This window comes from Numenius arquata, chromosome 14, assembly GCF_964106895.1.
Source record: "Numenius arquata chromosome 14, bNumArq3.hap1.1, whole genome shotgun sequence".
Lineage (NCBI taxonomy): Eukaryota > Metazoa > Chordata > Aves > Charadriiformes > Scolopacidae > Numenius > Numenius arquata.
In genome coordinates, this window is record NC_133589.1 from 804,851 (window position 1) to 817,347 (window position 12,497).

A 12,497-nucleotide genomic window follows, 5' to 3' on the forward strand; every position below is an offset into this window, starting at 1 on the left:
CTAGTAGTTACAAGCAGAGGATTGCTCTCCCTCTCCCCTCCTTCACTCCGGAGTACACCCCATCGTCTCGATAACGCACTGACCAAGCGACATGCTCTGCTTAGTGGATGATAAAGGGCACGGAGTGACAGGGAATGGCACTATCTACGTCTGCTTCTGAAGTGGGCCAAGCAACTGAGCTGGCTCCGTGCGCAGTGGAGGTGTAGGAGTTATTGTGGCAATAGCCTGTTGAGTCACTGTTTTTTATTATACAATTATTTGTGTTCAGATCTGATGCCTAAATAATGTGCAATACTGAAGCACTGCTGAAAAGGAAATGAATGCAGAGAGTTCCACACAGCAGAATGTCCCCGCTGAATAAAATCTATTACTATTTCCCTTAAGCTCTAGTTAATAAGGTTCTAAAAACGATGGGTGAACTCCTTGGGGGCTGGCGTCTGAGTGCAGTTCAGAAGAATAACCCAAAGTTCAGTCACTTCTCTAAAGCTTCTCTCATCCATTGGAATGTCACAAGTCTTCAAACCTGGGCTGAAACCCCTGTGAGGACACACTTCTCGGCAGTATTTCAACTTCTCAGGCTCCCACTGGAGAACAGAACTGCAGAGGCACACAAAATTCACCCCGTTTGAAGCTTAAAAGCAGAAGTTGATGGTGTACTGGGAACAGGCAGACACTTAGGGAGGAGGAGCATCTTAATGACTGGTTCAAACAATGGAAAATCTCATCTTTGTTTAAAGTATGGAGTGTGGGAAGCCTCTGGATAACAAACAGGGGAGGGGTTTGCAGCCTGTCCCTATTTACCCAATGTTCATCTTGCTTAGGAAATATCCTGTCTGGCGTAGGAGAGGTTAACACAGCCCAGCCCAGCCATCCTTGTGGTGCAAAGGCAGAACACACTCCCATGTCTGAGCTGCTGGGGCTCCTCTTGCAGCTCCTGTGGCTCAGGCAGACCTTTCACACGGACAGCCCCTTCCACAGGCACTGGGGAAGAGGCAGGTCCCTCTTCCAGGGCAGCAAGCTGTAGCCAGCCCCCGCCACCACCACTTGGACGTGGTGCACGTACCCCTGAGGGATGTGACCTGGTCACATACAGACCCAGGCTGTGGCTTTCGGTAAGGCAGCACCCTTAGGAGGAACGGCAGGTTTCCATGACAGATAGACCTTCACTAGGAACCTTGTATTCTTAAGAGAAATACTCTTTCTTCTGAGAGAGAGAGAAAGCCACACAGAGCCTAGCAACTCCCTATTTCTGGATTGCATCCCTCGGCACAAGAGCTGGCAACCTGTCAAGGACAGTCTTTCAGAACACATATATAACTTTGCAGACTGGACACTAAGCATGTTAGAGGAAAGCTGGTGTCAATGGGAGGTGTTTGCAATCAGAAGCCAACCTGCTGCTGATCCGGCTCATCACAGTATCTTGCCCCTGGGGAGGCAGCAGGCTGCAGTTCCTGGCTCCCATGAGAGACAGATAAGGGGACGGGGACTTAGGGACCACTACTTCTTGTGGACACAGGTGCCTCTGAAGGGGATGTGGTTCCTCGCTGGGGGCCAGCACCAGCCCAGCAGCTTGTTCAAAGTACCAGCTTCATCCCCTTTACCACCCCTGGTTTTCCTCACTGGCCACCAGCCTCCTGTCTTTTGCATCCTTTGACACCAGTGTGAGCTCTGAAAATCTAATTCTGTCTGAACCACATGAAATGATTTAGAAATTGTGTGACTACTACGATGTGTCAAATCTGTGAATGTTGTCTGTTTGGGGCTTTGAAGGAAAGTACATGTGAAGGAGCGAGGAGGAAGTGTATGAAAATCCCTGACTTGGGTTTAAACAACAATGACTAAGGATTGTGTACTCAGGAGTTTCCTGCGCCATGAGGTAGGTTTTGAAGTGAAGTGCTTTACTGAGCTGCCGTTTCCATCTGCAGTGTCTGGATCCATTGGATCCCTCCTACAGGTTTCTGGGGTAGCAGCATTGCTGAGTTACCCAGGGACACGAGACAGAGGGACCTAATGGGCTGCTTTTAATGGAGACTTTGCACAGGGTGTGTAGAAAGCTGGAAATTCATATTGTTGCTTAGAGGTCTGTCCCATTTACAGCATTGCAGAAAAATCCCTGTGTTCCTTTGAATGTTAGAGCAGAGACTGGGAGAGTTCATGTGCGGTGCTTCTGGAGGAGCCAGGGACAGGGGGAACATGCCCTCTGTCATATGCCTATGAATGTCCGGGTGCACATGTATGATTACTCTATGTCTGTAGAGCTCTGTGTGATCTAAGAGCATCTCTGCTACTTGCCCTGAGTTACTGGCAGACCTGTGGTGCTTCCAAATGCCTGAAAAGATACAGCTCACCTGGTGTTCTGTCAGCCTTTCTTTATAACGGAGTTGATATAAAAGTCCCAACAAGGACAAAGAACAGCAAAGATGCATTAAAGATAAGTGACATTCTGGCGGTGATGCAGTCCGGGGTTACTCACTGCATGAAAGCTGTTGTGACAGCAGGAACCGAAGGAGGACAGCTTCCAGGAGCAGAGCTAGGACTGTCCCTGGCAGGACCCGGGAACCGAAGGAGGACAGCTTCCAGGAGCAGAGCTAGGACTGTCCCTGGCAGGACCCGGGAACCGAAGGAGGACAGCTTCCAGAAGCAGAGCTAGGACTGTCCCTGGCAGGACCCCTCTGGTTTCACTGACTGTCGGTAACACCTGTGGCCTCGCTTGCTCTTGGGGCTTCTGGAAATGTCCAGGTGCTGTTGGCACAGTTTTGCAAGAAAAGGTAGAAATGCTGTATTATGTGCATTTTCCTCTTAAGCCACCTAAAATAAAGCCACTTGTTTGTCGTCTTGTCTGGTTGTCTATGTGGCAGTCCTCTTGTGAGGACGGTGACAGTGAACCGAGCGTTAGATGCTGTGTTCAGGTGTTAGAGGAGAATCATGTAACCTGCCGTTATCGTTGCTTTAGCTTTCAGAAGGTTTTACAGACTGACTGCAGGCTGTTGGCACGTGAGGAGCCTGTTTTCCTCCCTCCCCTCCTGGTGTCTCTGACTCCTCGGGAGCAGCAAAGCTCCCCTCCTGGGGTCCGCGGGGGGAAGCCGAGGGTGGTTTCAGCGCAGCTTTACGGGGTCCTTCATGCACTCCTGAAGACTTTGTGATTACGATGTTATTTCCTCTCAGAGCTGATGTGATTCCCTCTGTGCCACAATAAAACCACTTAACAATCTTTCTTCCCTTTCAGGAGAAAGGAAGCAATTTTAAAAAAATATATAGCCACATATATCTCCAGCATTTCTAGGCTAAAAAATATATCCCATTTAAAATGTTGTGGCTGTGGCTCTGCGGGCTCCTACATCCAAACAATGCAGTGTCATGCTCCAAAACTTCCTGTCTTGTGAGAGTCAGTGCTGGGCTGGTAACGTGTACATTGCATTTTTTGGAAAGTTACAGTGCTGCATATCATCAGAAAGAGAAAATACTTATTTTTCCTCTGATATTGAGCGCTGATTAGTAGCCATGTCAAATCCGAATTAGAAATATTTTAAATTGTGGCACTCACCAGCAAATAAAAGGTGTATTAGATTATTTTAGAATGTTTTTATCGCTCCATGTGAGTAATTCGACAGATGGTACTAAGGCACTTGATTATAATGCTAAAGGAATATAAAAAATGGTCTTGCTTAAAATAAGAAAGTATATTCTCAAAAAATTCTACAGCAGTTTTACAGCAGCGTGGCACGTGCAGCATCGATAAAGAGTTGGGTGTGAATCCGTAAAGGCACAGGCTGCCTTAAAGCCCCAAGTACAATCTCCTGCAAGCAGTGACACTGCCCCACATGCACTGGTGAACGTTGGCATTCCATGGGTCTGTATCCCTCCTGGAGACACACGTGAGTGTGGAGGTACCGGCTCTGTTCACGGAGCGCACGAGTTGGTGGAGCAGATCCAGCTGCTGTGAAATCGTGCTAACTTTGAGGCATAAATTAAGTGGAAATTTTCCAGATTTGTATTTAAAAATTACATACTCAAGAGCTTTGGAACTAAACAAGTCCCATCTGTTTTAAAAATTATGCAGCAGTAAGAACATGCCCCAGTATACATCAAAATTTGGGATGCTGTAGGAGAAACAGCAACTTCTAGGGTAACAGGACGATTTCCAAAAACTGATTTTGTATGTCTCTTCTTGAAGCAGTTGGTTAGACGCACTCCTTGCCTAATCTACTGGTTTTAGTGCTGATAATGAACTATTTTCAAGTTTGATTTTCTGATGGAAGTGTTTCCTCACATCTTCCACCCGATCCGTCTTAGCTGGTAGGTCCTGCTGCGCGGGGAGAGGGCTCACCCTGGCACCAGCCAACCCATGGCCCCTCCGCTGCGCAACATCTGTCTTCGAAACAAAGATGCCTGGGCTGGAGATGCTTCCAAACTCAGTTGTGGTGGTTGCTGCTGAATGGGAATATCTGGTGATGTCTGAATTTTCCATAGTTTCCATCAAGCAGCAGTTCCTCTTGGGACACGCTAGTGAGGGAGCAGCCAGCACAGGCTGACCAAGAGTGAACATGCCTGACCATCACACAACCTGGACAGACAGCTCAATGGATTCAAAACCTGTTTGGCTCGGTGATCCTGGTCACGCTCAAAGGCGTGTACCAAGTGCAGCGCTCCAGGGTCTGTCCAGTTTATGGCCATTACCAGTGACCTGGAGCCGGTGATGGTGCATGCTTCTGTCAGGTTTGCAGGTGACACCAAATTCCGAGTGCTACCTGAGGGCAGACCTGCCACTCCGAGGGACCTTGATAGGCTGAGAGGCCAGCAGGAACCCTATGAAATTCAGTAAGGACAAACGCAAAGCCTTGCACCTGGGGAGAAAAAGCCTCGTGACAGGAACGGCTCCAGAGGACAGAGCCAGACCCTTCCCCGGGGCGTGTGGTGGGAGGGCAGGAGGCAGCAGGCACAAACAGACACAAGAGAGGTTTGCGCCGAGTATAAGGAAAGCCGCTTTCGCCGTGGGGACTCTCAGCAGCAGAGGAGGCTGCCCAGAAGGGCTGTGCGGTTTCTGTCCTTGGAGGTTTCCAGGACCTGACTGGAGAGAGCTCTGAGCCACCGGGTCCGACCTCAGGCTGACAGTCTTTGAGCCGCGGGTTGGACTAGAGACCTCCTGGGCTCCCCTTCAGCCCGATTTATCCCCTGACTCTGTGACCCTCTGAGGGTTGAACATTTTTGGGTTGAACATTTTTTAGACTCCTGGGTGGTGTAGACCAGAGCTGACCACAGTGGAGTCAGACCGACGTGTCACCATGGGATTTGGTGTTCTGGGTCTCCCAGAGAGTCTGGGGTGGAGCAGAAGAGAGGTGCAGCTCTGTAAAATGGCAAACCTGCTGTACGTTTGTTGGCTGAGTCTAACGGAGCGGCTCAGCTCTGTTTTCTGTCAGGTTTCTCTGCCGGCTCAAACACTGCAACTCGTTACTGTTCGTAAGCAGAACAGCGGCCACGTATCTGGGGTTTGCAAGGGGACTTCTGTATGGTCGTTGTACCCAGGAGACACTACATTCTTCTAGAGAGAGCGGGAAGAAAGCAGAAGGGTTGGCTTGCAGTTCGGGTAAGCGATTGGTAGCGAGTAAATGGGGCTGTGAACTGACAGCACATCAGCGAACGCCCCGAGTTCCTCTGTGTGGAGCAGCTTCCAGCGCTCAGGAAGCCCAGATGCCCTCGGTCCAGCTGAGCCAACGGGAGGTGCTGTTGGTCCAGATGCTCCTTGGTGCTTCTCTGCCAGAGGCTGCTGCTGGCAGGGGGGCTCTGTGGGAGCCCATGGCTCGGGCAGCGGCGGCAGGGCTGGAGCCAGCTGGCCCAGCGGCTGGTGGGAGCCGGCTGGTGAGAACTGGGGGCGCTCCTGTGGCTTGCCCAGCGTGGCAGGGACAGGGACAAGCGCTAGCGAGAGCTCCAGGAGCAGGGCAGTCCCCTGAGGCTGGTGGCACCTTGTCTGGCAGAGCATCTGCCTGAAAAACCAGTGCAGAGGAACCAAGGAGCTGTGAATCCACAGCCCTCTCCCTGGGCATCAGCCTTCTCACTTGAAGAGGGTGATTAGATGGCTTTGCGTCCCTCCCAGCGAACGACCGTACCCGCCTTTCTGAAAACTCTCTATAATGTTGTACACAGGCCCTGGTTACCGTTGTCTTTTTCTTTGGCTCTCAGGAGCACATTTTACAGAAGCACGGATGTTACCCAAAAAATTCCAAACCCATCGATTTGCCTCACACTTTTTCTGCTTCTTGCTTCACTTTGATATTTCCCTGAAGGATGCTGTGCCTTCTTCCATCTCTTTCTGGACACAGAGTCCCTTTGTAATGGCCTGCTATTGCTGATGGTTTTTTTTTTTTTTTTAATTGAAAAGCTTGCTTTGGAGTTGTTTCTTCTTCCATGACAGTCGATCCCTAGGAATTATTTTGTTTATCCGTAATTTGCACATCTGTGATCTGTCTGTGGTGTGAAACCCAGCAGAATGCTGGTTGTTAGTACTAACAGCCGTATATCCCTTGCTTCCTATGGCCCCTGTGACCCTCCCAAAGCCACTGACAATTCATCCTCTTGTAGCAACTCAGAATTGCAAGGGGTGGGTTCCTGCTGTCTTTGGTGGCGATTACGTGTCCTCGTTGTGTCCTACACCCCGAGGACTCCTTGAGGCTGGAGGGCAGTTCCCGTTCACCTGCCACTGGCCCGTGGCCGCCTCTGTGATGGGCTCGGCAGGTTCTGGGCAGGCTCCGTGTGGTGCCCACTGAGCTCCCGGGGAAGGGCAGGAGCTGCCCGTGATTATTTGGGGCAGACGTTCGCCCGTCCTGTAGTGACGTGGGAGAAGAGCTCTTTAAATCACAGGGCTGTCAGCGGCTGCAAACATCTGTGGCTCTGGGGTCTGTAATCTCTCCTCTCAGACCTTGACACGGCTGTTTAATCGCTGCTATTTGCAACTGGGTTTTTTTTAGGAGTCATGTAAAATCCACTGCAGGGAGGAATCCCTGCGCATCTCTCATTTGAAAGGCAGTGGATATTGCGTAAATGCATGTCTGTCTGTATGTGTCTTTGTATATACACACACACACATATATATAAACAAAACCACAGGGAGCTCTGGTGCAAACGTCACCTGCACTCCGGAAAGCCAGGCGGAGGCAGCAGTCGGTCCATGGGATGGAGCCATTGGGTTTTCAGGTGGTGCCGCGATGGAAAGAGGACGTCCCCCCACGTCCTGGGCAGCCCTGGTGGGGACACCCGCGTGAGCCCAGTATGTGCCTCAAGGACAATACACCCCGAGAAATGTAATCGTTCCCTAATAAAGTGCTCATTGTTTTGGAAGTGAGGGGTTTTTTCCTGATCAAAGAGCTGTCTTTGATTAATCAGTTTTGAAATGAATGAATTTCTGAGTTCTCATTTTTTGCTTTTCTTAGGGGACATATTTCAAAAGCCTTTTGATCTTTGGTGATAGGTATTTAGCAAAAGGCTTTTACAAAAAGAACTGTGGAAGTCTTGTCGTAACGGGTGACGTATTTACAGCCCTGAGCCGAAAACATTCAGAACATGTTCAGCAGGTCACTGGCTTCAGCCGGCCTGTGCACACTCGCGGGGCTGCTCTCGTGCTCGTTCTTCAGCAGGATCAGCCCTTAAGTAAAATCAGGCTGCTGGTAAAAAAAGGGGTAATATCTGCTGCAAAGATCAGAAAATATTTATGTGGCATCTTACACTAAGAGAGCACAGGCAGCACAAATCTTTACAAACAGGCGTCCTGCTGGTACCAATTGAGATGTGGGAGGCAGTTAGTGTCTCTCAATTGTAAGTGTCATTTGGTCCCCAGGGAGGCATTAATGGATGGTATTTCCCTACTGAGAGTCCTGTCTTTTCTTTCTGTACTTCATTAGTAATGGTTGAGGGTCCTCCTGTACATAAAAAATGCATGCACTGCTTACCTGATTTTTCACACACTGTATTATGAGAAAGGAGTCGTTCCTACAGAACCAAATAGAATGCTTTTCCTTTAATTATACCATGTCTTCCTGTCTGCAAGCAGGTTTTCCCTGCTCCTTATTACCAAGCCAAAGGGAAGGACAGAACAAAACAGAGAAAAGAGAATAAAACCCAAAGAAAATGAAGCCTGTTTGCAGATCCACTTGCCTCTGAAAGTTTCCCCCCTCCCCACCCGAGCTGCGGGGCCTGGCTGGGTGTTAAGGACACTTCAGAATGCAACTCCAATCTGCGGTGAGATGTCTGAGAGATGGATGCCTCACTCCTCCTGCGGAGGTGGACCCGTGATATGAAACACTCGCCTAACGCAGTATGAATAATTTTATCTGTAAGTGGAATCTTGCAGTTGTGTGACAGGGTAGAGCATTACTATCCTACTGCTGGTAGAGGGAGAAAAAAAATCACAAGTAAGAACTCAAAATATCACAAGTAGCTCTACCTGGAATAATTTCAGACTCAAAACTCAAGCTGTAACAAACCCCCATGTCTTTCCTGGGTGGCTCAGGGGGACTGTATTGACCCATCCCTCTCTCCCCCAGGAGCGGGGGCTGCCAGCCGCTTTCTGGGAGCACCTTGGTTAACAGTGCTCCTATTTTCCCCCAATGTTTTCACTCAAATTTACTTTCCTATAACCTTGATCAACTCCACAAGCATACACCATATTTAATAACCGAAATACCTTACTTTAGTGGTCTCATTCAATGTGATAAAACACTTTAACATGCAAATACAGAGCCTTGCGGGAGCTGCTCCCAGCGTTGTTTGGGTGGGTTGAGAAGCGCAGATCCGCCTTTACGGCACTGGCCACGCTGCCTGGCGTCAGACAGTCCTGTTTGTCCCCTGTCACCCAGGAACCTGCTCTGCATTCATTGCGAGCCTGAATTCCCACGTGGAAACAATCCGTCAGTGGGCTAAGCAGTGGGCTTGGGGGTGCAGGAGCCGGCTGGAGGGGGTTTGTGGCGGTGCTGGGGACTGGGCTGTCCCGCGTTAGAGGGGCTCCTTGCCGCTCCTTTGGCTCCTCCACCACCCCAGGAGCGGCTCCTCCAGCTGCTCCTGCGTCTGCACCTCAGCACGTGCTGGGGCGCTTTGCTGAAGCGGAATCAGACCGGCCAGCTTCAATATTGGCTTGGTTTTTGTTAAACTGAGCATGTTGTGTTTTGGTACATAGCTTGGGGTGGTGAGAGAAATCCATTCAACCTGAAGTTAATTAGTATGGGAAGACTGTAATTTATCATGATTGCATGAATGAAAGTAAGGGCATTGCTATTTAATTAGTGAGTGCATTTGGATTTTTTAAGATTATTTTTTCCTTTCTGATTTAATTCAAAATATTATTAGTACTTTGCATATAATGAAAGAAGAATAGATGAACGACAGGAACCTGAGAAGACATTAAAATCCTATGGCATAATTTTTTTTTTGCTATTAAGTACATGCTGTTGATCAGATAAGAGAGCTTTTATTGCTGTGGTCTGTTCTCATTTTGTATCTAAACTGTAGCTGAAAAGAAGCTTTAAATGACAGAGCCCTAATTTATATTACCAGGAAGGGCTGAGTTTATAGAGCCATTAAACCAGAACAGAATGTGCCTGGTTGTTGCTTCTTCTGCTTCCCTGTTTCCGAGACCCTCCACTGGAGCATCGGGGGCCTCCAGGTGGTTTCGGGAAACGCTGATGCTCAGCTCTGCACACAGAATCGTTGTGAACTGTGCTTTCTTCTTCATTGTCCTCCGTTTAAGTCATTGCAGATTGAAACTTCACAGTTACTCTTCTTTATGGAAAGCTCTGTTGCTTTCGCTCCCAGGACGGGGCCCAGTCCCACCAGCTTCCACCGGTGCAGCTGGTGTCCCCAGCCATTGGGGACGGTGGAGAGGGGTGGTGACCTCCCGAGGCCACGGACCGAAGCTCCCACAGCTCCCGGGAGCATCACTGCCTCGCAGCTCTCTCCGTCCATTGCCATCCAGCGAGCGACGTGGGGCTGACCCGGCGCAGGGCGAGCGTTTCCCTGGGGAGCCATGGACACGGAGCCATTTCCCAGAGCGGTGCCCAAACCACGGCACTTGGATTGGGAATAGGATGCATCTTTTTTCCAGTCTGGTTGTGCATTTAGCTTGCAAGCCACAGCGAGGCGTGCGTAAATATATTCACTGGAAGCCTTCCAGTGGCTCACGCCTGCCGTGGTGGGAACGTGGAGACATTCCCGTGCCTCGGGAGACCCCTGCCGTGCGCTCCATGGCCCGCAGCCGCGGAGGCAGGCCAGGTACCCACCTCGGGGCTGTAAGAGGCAGCCTGAGTGTAGGGCTTTTCACTCCACGGACTGTAAAAACAACCAAGATTAGGTAGATGGTCTGCACGGTTCCTTAATCTTTTTAATCTTGACTTTTATGCAGGCATCCACACCTGCCCCGGCACTCGGGCACCTCCCTCTCCCTGTACGCCTCCCTTTTGCCTCCTGCCAGCAGCGATAATACCAAATCTCTGTCTCCTGGGACTGCTGGGAGTAAATGCATTAGAAATTTATTTGCTGGGGTAGTCGTGGGGCCAGAGAGGTATTTCCCTAGTGCTCTAGTGTAATTTGCTCTTGTAGTTGTGTCACTTGTTGTGCAATTATGATATTCTGTACCAAGCCCACCCTGTTCTGCCGCTGCTGTCCCTGCACACGCTGCCGTGGGGATTACAGGCTGGCGATGAGCAAACCCAGCTCTGATGAGGCCCTAGAAGTTTCTGGAACTTCTACGTTCCCCATGTTGGTGGCTGCAATTTAAAAATCCCCATTTGTAGTGCTCAGTGGCTGTCAAAGCTGAGATCTGCAGGATTTGAACAATTTTGTGACAGCTGCAGGATAGCACTTCAGTTTCCACGGAAACTGGCACTGGCTCTCCAAAATCAAGGTGAAGTGTTGGCTGATTATCTGATAATAATGCTGAGCATTTAAATATGAAGTTCTTTGCCTTCCTCTTGCTGAAACGATCTCCATTCTGACAGCATCCAGCAAACCCAACAGAGATCTTGCGAATTCAAGCTGTTGCCACGGCCTGGGCTGTGTCACCTGCTGCCCAGAGATGGGAGGCAGAATTCAGCCCTGGCCGCTCAGAGCCCTGTGCTTGGCTTTAAGGTGAAGGGCTGATTTGCCCCCACAGCTCCTGCACAAACTGGCCCCATTGTTCATACGACAAATTACAGAATAACCAAAGTTCTTTTGCTTTACCATGTGCTTTTATACAATGCTTTCCAGAACATTTTTCTCCTCAAATGCATTTCCTTGTAATTAATTCTTATTGCATAAACTTTTTATCTGCTCACACTCTTGCTTATCACCTGAATTCAATCGCTCTTTGGCCTCACACTCACTGGACTCTGGTTTTGAATCACTGAGTTTCATCGTTTTGCTGAACGTTCCTTTTTCCAGGTCATTGATTTCTAAGGTTAACAAAATGAATCCTCCTGCTGATCCTCGTTACGTCCCACTAATCTCCCTGCTATATCCTGAACTGCTCAATTACCTTTTGTCTTCAATTTCAGAGGCATTTATTGAACCCACAGATCAGTCCTTTGTGCAGGAAGCAGTTTCATATTGGATTCAGGAACACGTTTGTGTGAATATTTCTCATACTTACATCTCAATTTGTTAAGGTTGTTTAAATTTTCTTGGTTAATTTGCTTCTTGACGTGCCCTTTTAAGTGTACTTTCTCTACTGCTTATTTTTTGCAAGAGATGTCTTTCTTCCTAACCTCTATTCTTTTCCATCTGCTCTTGAACAGTGTCTTCCACTGTTGGACAGTGTTTGACTTCCCACTTTGCAGCACTTTATCTTTTCTGCCTTTCTGAATCATTTGCCTCCTTTGCCACTCTTTGTTCATTTTAGGAAGAGAATAAGAGCCCGTATTCTTCTGAAGGACATTTGCTCTGTTTTCCTCAATGGGAAGCTGGGGATTTTCTTAGGCCTGTCTTTCATATCACTGACTCCGTGTCCCTCTTTTTTTTTCCCCGGGGGGTTGATAGCCACCTTAGCCAGGTCTGGCACAATCAGTCGTATCTCAGCTTGGCCGCACTGGGGCCAGCGCGGAGGCACAAAACCAAAGCAGTGAGGTTGGTGGCCAAACAGCCCGTCAGACACCAGGAGTCGGCTGGGGATTAATGGAACACGGGGCAGGGCACAGGTCTTCCTCCTGGGATATGATCTTCCTCCAGCCCGGGTGACCCCTGGCTCAGGTACCTGTAACCGACTCTGTTCCCTCATCGTTAGTGCCTTTGCGAGGAGTGCACCACGGAGAAGAAAGGGCTTTTTACACATTCCAGGGGCTGCCTTTAGGTGTCTTGCAGTAGCCAGGGTCACATCTGTCACAAACGTAATAAAAGCAGCCCAAACTAAACTTGTGGCTGCAGAGAGCCACTGTGCAGGCTGTCGAGGGCCACCGCCACTCTGAGCTGCATTTTTCACATCCAAAATGTGTTACTTCCAGCGCCCGAGGACCATGTAGCCGTGCACAGAGCACACTGAC